This window comes from Sceloporus occidentalis, unplaced genomic scaffold (genome assembly GCF_023333645.1).
Source record: "Sceloporus occidentalis isolate IW3139 unplaced genomic scaffold, rSceOcc1.0.p SCAF_161, whole genome shotgun sequence".
Classification (NCBI taxonomy): Eukaryota; Metazoa; Chordata; class Lepidosauria; order Squamata; family Phrynosomatidae; genus Sceloporus; species Sceloporus occidentalis.
The window spans coordinates 560,921-577,500 of NW_028317141.1; positions in this window are offsets into that span (position 1 = coordinate 560,921).

A 16,580-nucleotide genomic window follows, 5' to 3' on the forward strand; every position below is an offset into this window, starting at 1 on the left:
TGAGTCTTTCTTTTTAACCACACTGGGGAGGAAGGGGGAGGTCTCCTTTTTTATAGTGTTTCCTGCCCTACCTGGTAGGCGGAGCCTTCTTCTCATGTGCCACCTTGGAAATGGACAAGGAAAAGGAATTCCCAGGTAAGAATTCTTTCTTTTTTTATGGTGTGGGGAGGTCATATTCGGTTTCGGACAGGTAAATGCTGCATTTTCGGTTTCAGTCCAGAATTCGTTTCGGTGCATCCCTACTACTAAGCCAGACAATGAAGTGGTAGGCCTACACCACAACAATGTTTGGCGTAGTATATAGTGATTGGGGTTATGCTGCACTATTGTCAATGTCTGGCTCAATGTATAGTGATAGGGATTACGCTGTACCACTGTCAATGTGTGCCTCAGTATATAGTGATAGGTGTTATGCTGTACCACCGTCATTGTTGTGGACATGGATTGCATCGTCCATTATTAGTGATTCACGTCACAGACGCAATATCTGTATCTCCCTTTGGATAAACCACTCCCCTAACTGTGGCATACATTACAATACCAATTAGTTCTATTGTTTAAGAAGTGCCTTACCTCTACCACCAGGTAGCACTAGAGAGTGAGTGATGTGTACATCTATTGTTTATCTAAGACCATAGATAATGGCTACCTACATGAAAAGCCATGTGGGCTATGCCAGGAACAATGGGATATCAGGAACTCCAGGAAGAAGGGGGAGGGGCAGAGGAGACTGGAAGGACAGGAAGGAAGCAGCATGGCAGAAGCTAAGGGAGCTGTAAAAGTTTGCCAGAGAAAAGTATGAAATAGAAAGCTGCTCTTCCATCTTGGGCTAGTTAAGTGCCAAGAAGCTAGGACTAGTTTAGTGCCTAGTATTGTAACTAAGAATTAGAAAATAACTACTGAAAGAATCCTTTAAAGTCTTCTATATGATCCTGGTATCTAGAGCCATTTTGGAAACTGAACACCAAAGGAGTCATTTGATATGCTGATACTCTCTGAAGTTAAGTACATATGTTATTACAATGTTATTAGAATATAATTGTTGACTGTCTGTAACTTTGTTATGGTAACCTTTTTCGATATATTGTTTGTACCGCTAGAGGTATTAATAAAGTATATCATCATATATCATAACATCTGTTGGTATTAGTCTTTACATAATTTAACTGTATTACTGAATCAAATTTATTGTTGTATTGTTAGATGTGTTTTGTCTAAATTGTGTATTTAAATAGCATAATTTTGCATAAAACAGGCCACGACCACAACAATTGGCGTAGTCGGCAGGATACAGTAAAGATTATTAATGAGAATACCGTGTATTTACTCTGCATTTATCGCATAAAGTTACAGATTTGTATGTTTACGCTCTAGTGCTCTAAAGCCATGTGTTTGTGTGTTTAAACTCTAGTGCATAACCCCTATATTACAGTAGAGAGTCTAGTGCATTGAACTCGCTTGTAATAGTGTGTAAAGATGTTCAGAACACTCAAACAGAAAGCAGCTGTAGCAGGGCAAGAAAGATCAAAATATGGAACAATTCCTGTATGGGCAGAATTTGGTAGTTGGAAAGCCATTGCTGAGGAACTGATAAAATATGCAGCTCCAGTCTATCCTGATGCTGGTACTGAACTTGGTGTGCAGGCATTACGTTTAGACCTAGGAGTTTACTCCAAGAAAGAGCGGAAAGCCGCTGCCACCACAGGCTGGATAGTTGTGCAGGCCCTTAGCCACGAGGTGCAGAGAAATGAAGCATTGAAGAGAGAGTTGCAGGAAGTCAAAGATTCTTTAGTTATGACCAAAGAATGTATGCGTAGTAATGCGTGCCATTTGGCTGCTCTAGAAGAGAAATGTACTAACTTAATGGTAAGCAAGATCAAGCACAGGAGGTTGCAGAGATGTAGAAAACTAGAGCCTGTAAGTAAGGTGCGAGCAATGGTGGCAGATCCCACATGGGATCCTGCAGAGACTCTCCGGTCATCCGATGATGCGTATGTGTCCTTTTCTGAAGATGATAATGAACTGGACCGGCGACAGGCCTGTCCTATCATTATACAACAGCAGAAAAGGAGAAATGGTGCACGTGATGAGATGAAGGAAGTGGTAAAGAGTTACACACATATGGAGCTCATTGAGCTGGCTAAGACACATGAACAGCAAGTGGGTGAAAATGTGGGCGAGTGGTTACTACACATGTGGGATGGAGGAGCTGACAGTGTGCTGTTGAGTGCAAGGGAAGCCATAAGTATGGGGCAGCTGACACTGAATCTGCAGCTCATGCAGGCATTACGGAGGGTGAGAGAGATTAGGGGGAACTTTTCATTGCTAGACATGGTTCGCCATGCTTTATTACAAGTTTATCCATCACACTCAGATATTGAGCCATCGACCCCATGGGTAACAATTAAAGATGCCATAAATCATGTAAGGATTATGGGTTGTGTTGCAGGATTGAACAAGGGTAATTGGGAAGGCCCTGATATGGAGGATTTTACAGCTAGCATGCGGTCAAAGCTTCTAAAGACTGCACCGCCATATCTAAAAGTTCCCCTGCTATCTCTGCTCCATGGAATGGGAAACAATAGAAAAATACACCATGTAACCACCCTATTGGCTGAGATAGAAGAGTTAAACATGGAAACCAAGGACACTAAGAGGGTTTATAAATCAGAAAAGGCTAGAGTGCAATTTTCAGCACAAAAGTCGGATGGGAATCCGAGTAGGATGACTAGAAGGCAAATGTGGCATGACTTGTTACAGAATGGTGTACCCAGAGAAGAGATAAATGGTATTTCTACTGCAGAGATGTTTAAAAAGTGGAAATCGGTAGTGAGAAAGCTTAGGCAGGTACACAAAGTTGCTTACAACCCTTGTAGTATTAGTGGGTCACTGACAAAGACTTCTCCACATTTAAACATACATACCAATGTACATTTAGAAGAGCCACCCCTACCTAATGATAAAGATGGTAGGACGATTAACAGGGCCATGACCTCCCCATTATTACAAGATGGTGTGCTCCCAGTGGTAAATGTGGCAACAGTATCAACTAGAGATCGGTGCCAACAGGTTGCTGGGGGGAGGGATAAGGCAAGGAAACAGAATGGGGTATGGATAAGGGGGGCAGAAACTAAAGAGGTGTTGCAGGACAGCCCTTTGACAATTGAAGTGCCTGCAGGTGTTTTAACTCTTTCCAAATTTGCAAGTCAGAAGTCAGGGTTTAATCATATGAAGCGGGACAGTACGGAAACTATTAGTGAGGGGTGTTTGTTTTCGTGCGTCCCTAGTAAAAACCACTTAAGGGAACATGTAAAACCTGTAAATGTTTCTTCCTCGGCCATGCCGGTTTGCCATGTGCAGAACCGACAGCCTGGAGGACAGAAAAGAGGTAGATATTCGACCAGCTGACAGCTCTATTAACACGTTTGTCTTGCCTGTTTTAAAAGTCGGATGACTCTGGGTTGACTGCTGACGATCTGGATGTGGATGCAGCAGCACCATTAGTGAGTGCTGCGGTTCAGAGTAAGTCAATGCAGATGAATGTATATGTAAACAGGCAGACACGTGGCAGTCTGGGATTGAATAAGCGAATGCTCTCTTTAATTGTCATTGCACCAGTGGTGAACAAACAAGTTGGCTCTGCCTGGAAGAAGAAGTTGTATACATACAGGTAGTGCATCAAGACACAGTGGACTGAGTATATTTGAGCATAATGCAAGAACAATTAACAGTGGCAGATTATAAAGATACAAAGAAGAAACATCGAGCAAGGTTGCCAGTCACATTGTAATTCCGTACTCCTGCAGCTGCAAACCTGTTAAAAAATGGCTCACAGAACATGTGAATTTACTCAGAGAAAGAGAATGAATAGTTGATTCCTCATGAAGAGGGTGGCCGCACAAAGTAGCCCTAAAGAAAAAAAGATGGGCAGATTAGGCAGTTCAGCTGTGGAGACTGAAGACCTAGAGGTGGATTGAATTGCCAGAAGAGTTGTGGCTTGTTGTGGATCCAGCAAGAAGAGACTGTTAAAAGAATTCAAGGAAGAACCAAAAGAGATGAACGTTTGCATATATGGACTTTTGTATTATCCAATTACCACTAAGCATATAGTGGTCCCTTGCCTACCACCTAAAGCTACTAGGATGGTAGAGTGGTGCAAAGAGTTTTTAGGAGAGCTCATTCGAGTACTGTCCCCAGTAGTGATAGAGAGTGGGAAAGGGTTTGCAACCATTATTCTTTAGTAAAGTACTGACTACAAAATATTATAGTGTGGGAATTTGGGTTGAAGAGGATGTCAGAGTATGAAACATGAGGGGTTGATGTAAAGAAATGAAACATTGATGTTTGCTTTGTGGAAGAGGGTTGTATTGTTTTCAGAACCCCGGGAACTGAATTGGATTAGAAATCCATTTGGATATCCAAATCAGCCCTGGTAGTATAAGGATGACCGAGGGATAATGCTGTTCTAGGAAGATGGAGGACTAGGCTTTAGTCAGGAAGGCAGCAAATGTACTGTTGTGCATGATTTGTAGTGCAATGATAAGTGTGATGCTTCACCGTGTCCTCTTTTCTCTTTAGCAGATTGGTGTCCTTTTTAAGAGATCCTGGCTTTCTATTGAGGATAAGACATTTCACGCAGATGGGAGCATGGAGTTCCACTCGCAGGGATTTTATTGGAATTGCTGTCTTGACAGGATCAAGATCGATCAAGATCAAGAGGAGTGTCACACGAGGGAAAGATTCAGTTGGACAATCTTTTGGGAATAACATTTAGGGTTATTATAACTGTTATGTTTTTTATATGTTTGTATGTACAAGATATCTGTGAAATGAGTGCCATGGTGGGGGGATTATTTTCTGGAGAGATACATTTATGTATTATTACTATATGATGTGAATCAAGAGGTGGAATGTTGTGGACATGGATTGCATCGTCCATTATTAGTGATTCACGTCACAGACGCAATATCTGTATCTCCCTTTGGATAAACCACTCCCCTAACTGTGGCATACATTACAATACCAATTAGTTCTATTGTTTAAGAAGTGCCTTACCTCTACCACCAGGTAGCACTAGAGAGTGAGTGATGTGTACATCTATTGTTTATCTAAGACCATAGATAATGGCTACCTACATGAAAAGCCATGTGGGCTATGCCAGGAACAATGGGATATCAGGAACTCCAGGAAGAAGGGGGAGGGGCAGAGGAGACTGGAAGGACAGGAAGGAAGCAGCATGGCAGAAGCTAAGGGAGCTGTAAAAGTTTGCCAGAGAAAAGTATGAAATAGAAAGCTGCTCTTCCATCTTGGGCTAGTTAAGTGCCAAGAAGCTAGGACTAGTTTAGTGCCTAGTATTGTAACTAAGAATTAGAAAATAACTACTGAAAGAATCCTTTAAAGTCTTCTATATGATCCTGGTATCTAGAGCCATTTTGGAAACTGAACACCAAAGGAGTCATTTGATATGCTGATACTCTCTGAAGTTAAGTACATATGTTATTACAATGTTATTAGAATATAATTGTTGACTGTCTGTAACTTTGTTATGGTAACCTTTTTCGATATATTGTTTGTACCGCTAGAGGTATTAATAAAGTATATCATTATATATCATAACATCTGTTGGTATTAGTCTTTACATAATTTAACTGTATTACTGAATCAAATTTATTGTTGTATTGTTAGATGTGTTTTGTCTAAATTGTGTATTTAAATAGCATAATTTTGCATAAAACAGGCCACGACCACAACAGTCATTGTCTGCCTCAGTATATAGTGGTAGGTGTTATGCTGTACCACCGTCAATTTCTGCCTCAGTATATAGTGATAAGTATTATGCTGTACCACCGTCAATGTCTGCCTCAGTATATAATGATAACAGTGAGAAGAGGCAGAGGTGGTAGATAGTGATACAGGGGGATAGATAGTGAGAAAGGGGAGTTTTGTTACAATTTTTTATTCCTTTCTTTTTTTGGGATGGGGGGGACCAGAGGAGTAGTCCGCACAGGGCGCCAGAACACCTAAGGCCGGCTCTGCCTTAGAGTGGCGGACCCGGTTGCAGTTGCGGCGGGCTTAAGGAGCTCTGCCTTAATGCGGCCATATAGGCCCAGTCAGTCCGGTCCTGACTGGGCCTATTTTAAGGTAGGAGCCTGGAGCTGCAGCTCCATCAGCCCCTAAGTCAATCCTGCCCTGCCACAGGCGCGGTCGCAGTTGCTGCTTGCTCTGGCAACAGAGTAAATAGGGTGAGGGAAGGGGCTGCAGTGAGAAGGGGCAGAGGGGGGTTAGGTAGTGAGAAAGGGGGAGAGGGGATAGATAGAGGCGGTACATATTGAGAAGTGGGGAAGGGGGTTACATAGTGAAAAGGGGGAACATAGTGAGAAGGGGCAGATAAGATGATGAGAGGGGGTAGTGTGAATGCGTATGAGAATGAATGAATAAATGTGTGGATGAATTGTGTGAATGCGTATGACAATTAATGAATTCATGTGTGGATGAATTGCTTGAATGATTTGTGAGACTGCATTAATGAATGTGTTAATGATTTGTGTGAATGATTAAATGCAAAGATGGTACATGAAGGGTGGGCTTTAACAATAAATAAATAAATAAATATGGGCTGCTCAGGCTTAAATGCCCGGGCCTATTTTTTGTCCCAGTCCGGGCCTGCCTACGTGTATTTGCATACCTAGTTTAGCTAAATTAGATGGGACAGGACTGGAAAAAAAGCAGGACTGTCCCTGAAAAAGTTGGGTCTGTTGGCAGGTATGTGGATGGAAAAATGTTATAGGGTGAAGTGTGAGTTATAGCGTTAATGTAATGCTATTAGTGAGTGAAGGCCAGGGCAAATAACAAGAGGAAAGGTCCTTGTGATTTGTGCATTGTACGTGTGTGTTATGTGTTATGTTACTGTGTGTTATATGTGTTATGTCACTGTGTTATATGTGTTATGTCACTGTGTTATTTGTGTTATATGTGTTATGTCACTGTGTTATATGTGTTATGTGTTATGTCACTGTGTGTTATGTTTGGTTGGTTGTGTATCAGACGGAAAAAATGAAATGGAAAAGGAAATGGAAAAGGCGAATGAGTGGGCAATTGGCGACCCACTCCCCTGTTTCACCCCAGAGCAAAGCATCCAAACACTGTCAGTCTTAGACGTTTGGCAGCGGACTTCCAGAGCTCAGACACTAGGCCCTAGCGTAAGCTGGCCACTCCGGCGGAGGTAGCAGGCGTTGCCACACCGCAGACAGAGGCAGCCAGGGGGGAGAAACTGCCCTTACAATTAGGGACATTTGAGGCATGACACTAGCCAGGAAGCGAACTGGCATTGAAGAGACGCTGGCACCACCACCACCAGCAGCAGCAGCAGCAGCATTGTAAAAGGCGAATGAGTGGGCAATTGACGACCCGCTCACCTGTTCCACCCCAGAGCAAAGCATCCAAACACTGTCAGCCCTATGCGTTTGGGAGTGGACTTACAGAACTCAGACACTAGACCCTAGCGTAAATTGGCTACACCGGCGGAGGTAGCAGGCGTTGCCACACCGCAAACAGACGCAGCCAGGGGGGAGAAACTGCCCTTACAATTAGGTACATTTGAGGCATGACACTAGCCAGGAAGGGAACTGGCAGAGAAGAGATGCTGGCACCACCACCAGCAGCAGCAGCACTGGAAAAGGCGAATGAGTGGGCAATTGGCGACCCACTCACCTGTTCCACCCCAGAGCAAAGCATCCAAACACTATCAGCCCTAGACGTTTGGCAGCGGACTTCCAGAGCTCAGACACAAGGCCCTAGCGTAAGCTGGCTACACCGGCGGAGTTAGCAGGCGTTGCCACACCACAAACAAGTGCAACCAGGGGGAGAGACTGCCTTTTCCATTAGGGACATTTGAGGCATGATTTCAGCCAGGAAGCGAACTGGCAAAAGATACCGGCACCACCAGCAGCGTTGGAAACGGAAAAAGGTGAATGAGTGGGCAATTGACGACCCGCTCACCTGTTTCACCCCAGGGCAAAGTCAGTCCTAGGCGTTTGGGAGCGGACTTCCAGAGCTCAGACACTAGGCCCTAGCGTAAATTGGCTACACCGGCGGAGGTAGCAGACGTTGCCACACCACAAACACGTGCAACCAGGGGGAGAAACTACCTTAAACATTAGAGAGAAAAAAAGTAAACTTTCCAAGCTAAGAGCTGGGTAACCCAACTTGGGCAGATTGAATTTAAGAAAGGCAATCTGCTCAATCAGATGAGGTGCCATGCGTGAGCGCTGTGGACTCAGTATGTTTCCAGTCACAGAAAACACGCGCTCACTTTGAACAGTGGTTGGCGGACATGATAGAAGCTGCTGCGCAACCCATGAGAGTGCAGGCCACACACTCTTCTTTTCATCCCAGTAGCTAAGAGGATCAACATTAGGCGCAGAAGGAACTTCACAGAGGTAAAGTTTGACAATTTCAGCAGCACTACTCTCCTTTCTGCTGCTAGCTCTGTCAGATGGTCCAACTATACTCCCAAGTGCCTCTTCCCAAAACGCAGCTGCTCCATTCAGCTGTGTTGTTGTGCTGCTTGTGGCACTGCTGCTGATGCTGCTGCTAGGAGTAGCAGACCACATCATCTCTTCCTCCTCCTGCACCTCTCCCTCCTCGGACAGCATTCCCATTTTACGCTGCCAGTCACGCACCTCGTTGACCAATTGCTCCCAGTAGCTACTGAGAACATTGAATTTCAAAGCTAGCTTTCCCTTAATTCTTGGATCGCAAAGGCACGCTAGCATCATTTCGGGACTCTCTTCCATGCGTTTGCGAAGGTGTACTTTTAGCAGATCCTTCAGCTTCCTGACTATGGCTGCTACGTCAGGATGTAGAGTGCCACCTTGAACAGCCTCACGGTTTTCAAGGAACACATCCATCTTGCTGCCTAGATGGGAGAACACTGGGATTACCTGGGCCAGACTGGCAGTGTTTGAGCTTAAGTTTTCTGTGGCATCCCTGAATGGTTTAAGGACTGCCACTAGCTGGGCGATCACTGTCCAATCCTCCCTATTCAATGGAGATGTAATCCCAATATTGTGCTCTGAGGCAAGATCATGGATTGCCCTCTGCTGCTCCAAAATCCTCTCCAGCATGTCTAACGTGGAGTTCCACCGTGTACTGACATCCTGACGTAGGCAGTGTACGGGAAGACCTGACCTCTCTTGCTCTTCCCTCAAAAGTTGGCTAGCCTTAACACTATGGTGAAAGTGCCCAGCGATCTTTCTGCAGCGGGACAGAACTACTGCTACCACATTAGTTCCTTCTGACATTGCTGCCTTCACTACAAGATGGATGATGTGGGCTGCACAGCGCACACCAACAATATGACCATCTCGCAGCGCTTTCACCATATTGGCACCTCCGTCAGTTACCACAAAACCAACTTCAACATTGGTGCCCGCCTCTGCTCCCACCCAAAGGCTAAACATTTTCCTCATCGCATGCAGAATATTTTGGGAAGTGTGTTTTTCATCCATCACTTCTGCATGGAGAAGGAATGATCGGTAGCCTGCTGCAGCAGCTTCCTTAGACACACCGGGCTGCCACCAGTGTGCTGTCAAAGAAAGAAAGGCATGCTGGTCGCTAGGTACACTCCACAAATCTGTAGTGAAATGAACAGACTGACCAGCAGCCTTGGAAAGCTAATCTTTCACTGCTGCAACACAGGACCGATACAATGAGGGGACAATGTTCCTGCTGAAAGTGGAACGTGACGGAACTGTATATTGTGGAGCCACAGCCGCCATCAATTGTTTGAAAGGCTCCTCTTCAATCATGGAGAAGGATGCCCCTCCAACAGCAATGAACTGACCAATCAGTCGCGTTACTTTATTGGCCTGCTGTTTGGGCATTGACCTTTTGGATTGGAATGCCACAAATTGTTCCAGGGTGGGCTGGACATGCAGTGCTCCAACCTGCCTTGGTCTCTGGCTGCCAGCACTAGCTGCTGCTGCTGCAATTGGCTCAGAAGAAGCAGCTGTTGGGGTTTTTCCACGGCCACCAGCTATGCTGCCTGCACTAAGTTTTACTTCTGCATCTTTCCCCAATAGCACAGCGTTGTGTTGAGTGCTGAGGTGATGCTTCATGCTAGCACTGGTAAAATGGTCAGACACTTTCCCTCTGCTTATTAGCTTCCCACAATGTTTTCACTTTCCATAGCGCCCTTCTTCAACATTTTCAAAGTGCTCCCAAATTGGGGCGCGCATAGCCTTGGAGTGTGCCTTAGGTGGTGCTCCTACTGCTCGGGGTGGATGAACAGAGGCAGAACTAGTGGTGGTGGGACTGGTGGTAACAGTACTGGCCATAGTGGGACTGCTAATTGCTTTAGCTTTAGTTTTGCTAGGTTTTGCTGCTGCTGGTGGTGGTGGTGATGGTGATGATCGTAGCGGAGAAGGTGGAGGCTCAGGGGAAAATTGTGCACTAGTCATTTGGACACTGCTCCCTGAGGAATCTGATTCCTGACCACTCATCTCCTCTACTTCCTCTGGCTCATAGTCTAGTTCTTCATTAGCCAGATCGAATGGAATTCCTGCTAGGCTGGAGCTAAGACTGATATCGTCATGAGACTCGTGACTAGTAGTAGTGCGAGCAGGAAGAACAGACTCTGCACTTGGCCTCTCAGTCTCAGGCTCCTCTGCTACCTCGCTAGGTGGAGTTCCACTATGTGTAGCCCTCTCTCTAACTGTCTTTACAAAAATATTGTAAGGACTTGGTGGCTTGCTAGAGGTGCTAGGAGGACATGGCGTGGCGGGTACCGGTGGGAACAGTAGGCGCAGCACTAGTAGTGGTGGTGGTTTTCCCTACGAAGGAATGAGATCGCTTTGGTTTGGGAAAACCTCTCTGAGTCTTGCTGCTAATTTGGCTCTGCTTGGTACCTTGCATGCTGCTCGTGGATGGGGAAGATGCTGCTTGGGGCAAAAGGCACTTCTTTTTACTCACTGTGCTAGTAGAAGTACTAGTTGTGCTACCCTTTAACTTTGAACGTGCTTCTGGTGCTTTAGGCTTTCCGTAAAAAACCATAGAGCTTGTGGGCCTAGCCGCACTACTACTGCCTGCTTTTGGTGCCTTTCCTTTACTTGATGATCCCTCAAGCAATGCTTCCGCAAATGATAAGCGAGAGCTTGGCCTACTTGGCCGCCTAGACTGACGCAAAGGCTGCATCTTAGAACTGGTGCTGGTGGTGGTGGTAGATGGACCTTGTCCCTCCTTAGTCCCAAAAGGAGGATCCATTTCAAATTTTGTGTTGTGTGTGTAGTGTTTAAAAAAAACAAAAAAGGGGGGGGGGGATAAAAAAATTTAAGACTTTGAATTTACACGGGCCTAAGAGCCTATCCTACTACTATGCTAAACCTAAAGCTATATTAGTATTCTAGTTTAACTCTAGGCAGACGCTCTCAAGCCCACTAAGCTAAAGTGAGGTTAAATTATATATAATATTATATTATTAATAGATTAGAATTACTTATATTAGGGATTATAGATAGACTGTAGTTTATTAATTAGAAAGAATTACTTATATATATTATAGATTATGAATTAGAATTTATATTATATTATATAATATAGATTAAGAAGATTAAAGATTAGAATTATTTTAGTACTACAGCTAGTAGCTTGAAGCTTTGCTTAGTACAGTTGTTGTCGTCACACAGTCAATTATTCTTGAAAAGAAATTAGAAATAAAATAAAATGTCAGTTAGCTTCACTGCTTGCTGAAACACACAGCACTTATGCGGCTGCACTCACTAGCCCAACAAGTTCACTTCACTGATGGACTGAGGTGAGCAAAACAAATGAAATAAAATGAAAGATTATTAATTAAGAACAATTGACTTGGTCTCTTGCTGTTGCTAAAACAAAGCACAAACTATAGAGCTGCAGCACCAGTACAAATAGATTAGCTGAACTATACGCTAGTAGTAATTAATTCATATTATTACTTTTATCTATAGCTAATTTAATTAACTATTAAGATAAGAATTATAGAATTATTGATATTAATGATTTTAGATTAGACACTAGTAGATGTCTTGAATGTCTACAGTACACTCTACACTAGTATACTATTACTAACTATAGTATATCTAACTGACAAATATATATATAATTTTATAATGTATTCAATTATTAATTATTAATATTACTGATTTTAGATTAGACACTAGTAGATGTCTTGAATGTCTACAGTACACTCTACAGCAGTATACTATAGTATATAATATATGACTGACAAATATGTATATATGATATTATAATGTACTATTAAATTATTATATATTCTATTAAATTATTATTTATAAATTCTATTATTTAATTTATTTAAGCAGGACAGGCAGTAGGCACTAGTGCCAGCCCAGAGCAAGGGCACCCTTACACTACAGTTGATGACAAATTAAATAAAAAAATTATTAAATTAATCAAATTATTATTATTAAATATATTAATTAAGTAGAACTGAAGTGAGGAAGAGTACACTGTGAGAAATGGCAGGCTAAGGCTTACCAGTCTCACACAGAACAGAACAATCTCTCTGTAACGCTCGGATGCAGCACAGCAGTGTTGCCAAAGCAGTCACAGCGAAAAATTAATGAATCTCTCAGGCAAGCTCTGGTCTTATAAAGGCGCCTTCAGAATTAAAAAAACAGCAGCACAGGCATTGGACGAGACCCTTAGCGTGACGTCACAAGAGCGAGCTGATTAGACAGACGAGGATCAGCTCACTCCTGTTTGAAATCTTCGATTCTTCGTGGTTGTGAGTCTTCGTCTTCGCCTACGTTTTGCCGGCACTGTACTCTCTTCGGCATGTCTTCGGAACGAACAAAAAAACCGGCCTCTTCGTGCTCGTTTTCATGTTCGCCCGAAGAGTTCCCGCAGAAACCGCCTAGCTCTGGCTCTCTGCCCCGGCATGGTCTCCCTTCCAGTAATAACCCTGATTTGGGGCAGATATATAACTCTACATATACCATAGTCGCTAAGATGCTTCTGATGACCTGGAAGCCTGTTGGAGTTCAGGCCCCTGAGTGCATCACATGAAGCAGCGTACGACATAATCATGTAAATATTAACGTATTAAACATTCACATTATTACCTCCCAAAGCAACATGCGTGAGGCGGGTAGTCTTTCCTTTTGTGGAAACACCGATCTCCAAGAAAGGGTAACGAAGTAACTGCGAAAACCTCCACCACCACCTGATGTTGACCCTGGGCCAGAGGACGCCAACAGACACCACCGTCGCAACATACTACACACCACCTAATGATGGCCCTGGGCCGGAGGGTGTCAACAGACACCACCGTCGCCTCAGGGGCAACATACTCGACCTCCACCTGATGTTCACCCTGGGCCGGAGAGCGCCAACGGACACCACCGTTGCCTCAGAGGCAACATACTGCACCACCACCTGATGTTGACCCTGGGCCAGAGGGCGCCAACAGACACCACCGTCGCCTCAGAGGCAACATACTCCACCACCACCTGATGTTGACCCTGGGCCAGAGGGCGTCAACAGACACCACCGTCGCAACATACTTCACACCACCTGATATTGGCCCTGGGCTGGAGGGTGTCAACAGACACCACTGTCGCCCCAGGGGCAACATACTCCACCCCCACATGATGTTGACCGTGGGCCGGAGGGTGTCAACAGACACCACTGTCGCCCCAGGGACAACATACTCCACCACCAAATGATGATTGCCCTGGGATGAAGGGCGCCAAGAAACACCACCGTCCCCTGAGAGACAACATACTCCAACACTACCTGAAGTTCACCCTGGGCCGGAGGGCATCAACAGACACCACCGTCGCCTTGGGAGCAATATACCCGGCCACGACCTAAAGTTGACCCTGGGCCGGAGGGTGTCAGCAGACACCACCATCGCCACAGGGACAACATACTCCACCCTCACCTGATGTTGACCCTTGGCCTGAGAGCGCCAACAGACAACATACTCCACCACCACCTGATGTTGACCCTTTTCCGGAGGGTGTCAACAGACACCACCGTCGCCTCAAGGGCAAAATACTCCACCCCCACCAGATGTTGACCCTGTGCCGGAGGGTGTCAAGAGACACCACCGTCGCCCCAGGGACAACATACTCCACCTCCACCTGATGTTCACCCTGGGCCGGAGAGCGCCAACAGACACCACCGTCGCCAACAGACACCACCGTTGCAACATACTCCACCACCCCGATGTTGACCCTGTTCCAGAGGGTGTCAACAGACACCACCGTCGCCTCACGGGCAAAATACTCCACCCCCACCGGATGTTGACCCTGTGGCGGAGGGTGTCAGCAGACACCACCGTCGCCCCAGGGACAACATACTCCACCCTCACCTGATGTTGACCCAGGGCCTGAGAGCGCCAACAGACAACATTCTCCACCCCCACCTGATATTGACCCTGTTCCGGAGGGTGTCCACAGACACCACCGTCGCTTAACGGGCAAAATACTCTACCACCACCTGATGTTGGGGACAGACACCACCATCGCCCCAGGGACAACATACTCCACCACCACCACCTGATGTTGGCCCAGGGATGAAGGGCGCCAAGAGACACCACCGTCGCCTCAGAGACAACATACTCCACCACCACCTGATGTTGAACCTGGGGCAGAGGGCGCCAAAGGACACCATCGTCGCAACATACTTCACACCACCTGATGTTGGCACTGGGCTGGAGGGTGTCAACAGACACCACCGTCGCCTCAGGGGCAACATACTCCACCCCCACCTGATGTTGACCCTGGGATGAAGGGCGCCAAGAGACACCACCGCCGCCTCAGGGGCAACATACTCCACCCTCACATGATGTTGACCCTGGGCCTGAGAGCGCCAACAGACAACATACTTCACCCCACCTGATGTTGACCATGTTCCGGAGGGTGTCAACAGACACCACCGTCGCCCCAGAGACAACATACTCCACCACCACCTGATGTCGGCCCCGGGATGAAGGGCGCCAAGAGACACCACCGTCGCCTCAGAGGCAACATACTCCACCACCACTTGATGTTGACCCTGGGCCAGAGGGCGTCAACAGACACCACCGTCGCAACATACTTCACACCACCTGATATTGGCCCTGGGCTGGAGGGTGTCAACAGACACCACTGTCGCCTCAGGGGCAACATACTCCACCCCCACATGATGTTGACCGTGGGCCGGAGGGTGTCAACAGACACCACTGTCGCCCCAGCGACAACATACTCCACCACCAAATGATTGCCCTGGGATGAAGGGCGCCAAGAAACACCACCGTCCCCTGAGAGACAACATACTCCACCACTACCTGATGTTCACCCTGGGCCGGAGGGCATCAACAGACACCACCGTCGCCTTGGGAGCAATATACCAGGCCACCACTTAAAGTTGACCCTGGGCCGGAGGTTGTCAGCAGACACCACCATCGCCACAGGGACAACATACTCCACACTCACCTGATGTTGACCCTTGGCCTGAGAGCGCCAACAGACAACATACTCCACCACCACCTGATGTTGGCCCTGGGATGAAGGGCATCAGCAGACACCACCGTCGCCTCAGGGGCAAATACTCCACCCCCACCGGATGTTGACCCTGTGCCGGCGGGTGTCAGCAGACACCACCGTCGCCCCACGGACAACATACTCCACCCTCACCTGATGTTGATCCTGGGCCTGAGAGGGCCAACAGACAACATACTCCACCCCCACCTGATGTTGACCCTGTTCCGGAGGGTGTCAACAGACACCACCGTCGCCTCAGGGGCAACGTACTGCTCCCCCACCTGATGTTGACCCTGTTCCGGAGGGTGTCAAGAGACACCACCGTCGCCCCAGGGACAACATACTCCACCTCCACCAGATGTTCACCCTGGGCCTGAGAGTGCCAATAGACAACATACTCCACCCCCACCTGATGTTGACCCTGTTCCGGAGGGTGTCAACAGACACCACCGTCGCCCCAGGGACAACATACTCCACCACCCCCTAATGTTGGCACTGGGATGAAGGGCGCCAAGAAACAACACCGTCCCCTCAGACACAACATACTCCACCACCACCTGATGTTGACCCTGGGCCGGAGGGCATCAACAGACACCACCGTCGCCTTAGGGGCAAATACTGCACCCCCACCAGATGTTGGCCCTGTGCCGGAGGGTGTCAGCAGACACCACCTTCGCCACAGAGACAACATACTCCACCACCACCTGATGTTGACACTGGGCCAGAGGGTATCAACAGACACCACCGTGGACTAGGGGGCAACATACTCCACCACCACCTGATGTTGACCCTGGGCCAGAGGGCGCCAACAGACACCACTGTCACAACATACTCCACACCACCTGATGTTGCACCTCGGCCGGAGGGCATCAACAGACACCACCGTGGACTAAGGGGCAACATACTCCACCACCACCTAAAGTTGACCCTGGGCCAGAGGGCGTCAAAAGACACCACCATCGCCTCAGGGGCAACATACTCCACCACCCCCTTTGCACCTGAGCCGGAGGGTGCCAACAGACACCACCGTTGCTTGGACGCCAATAGACATCA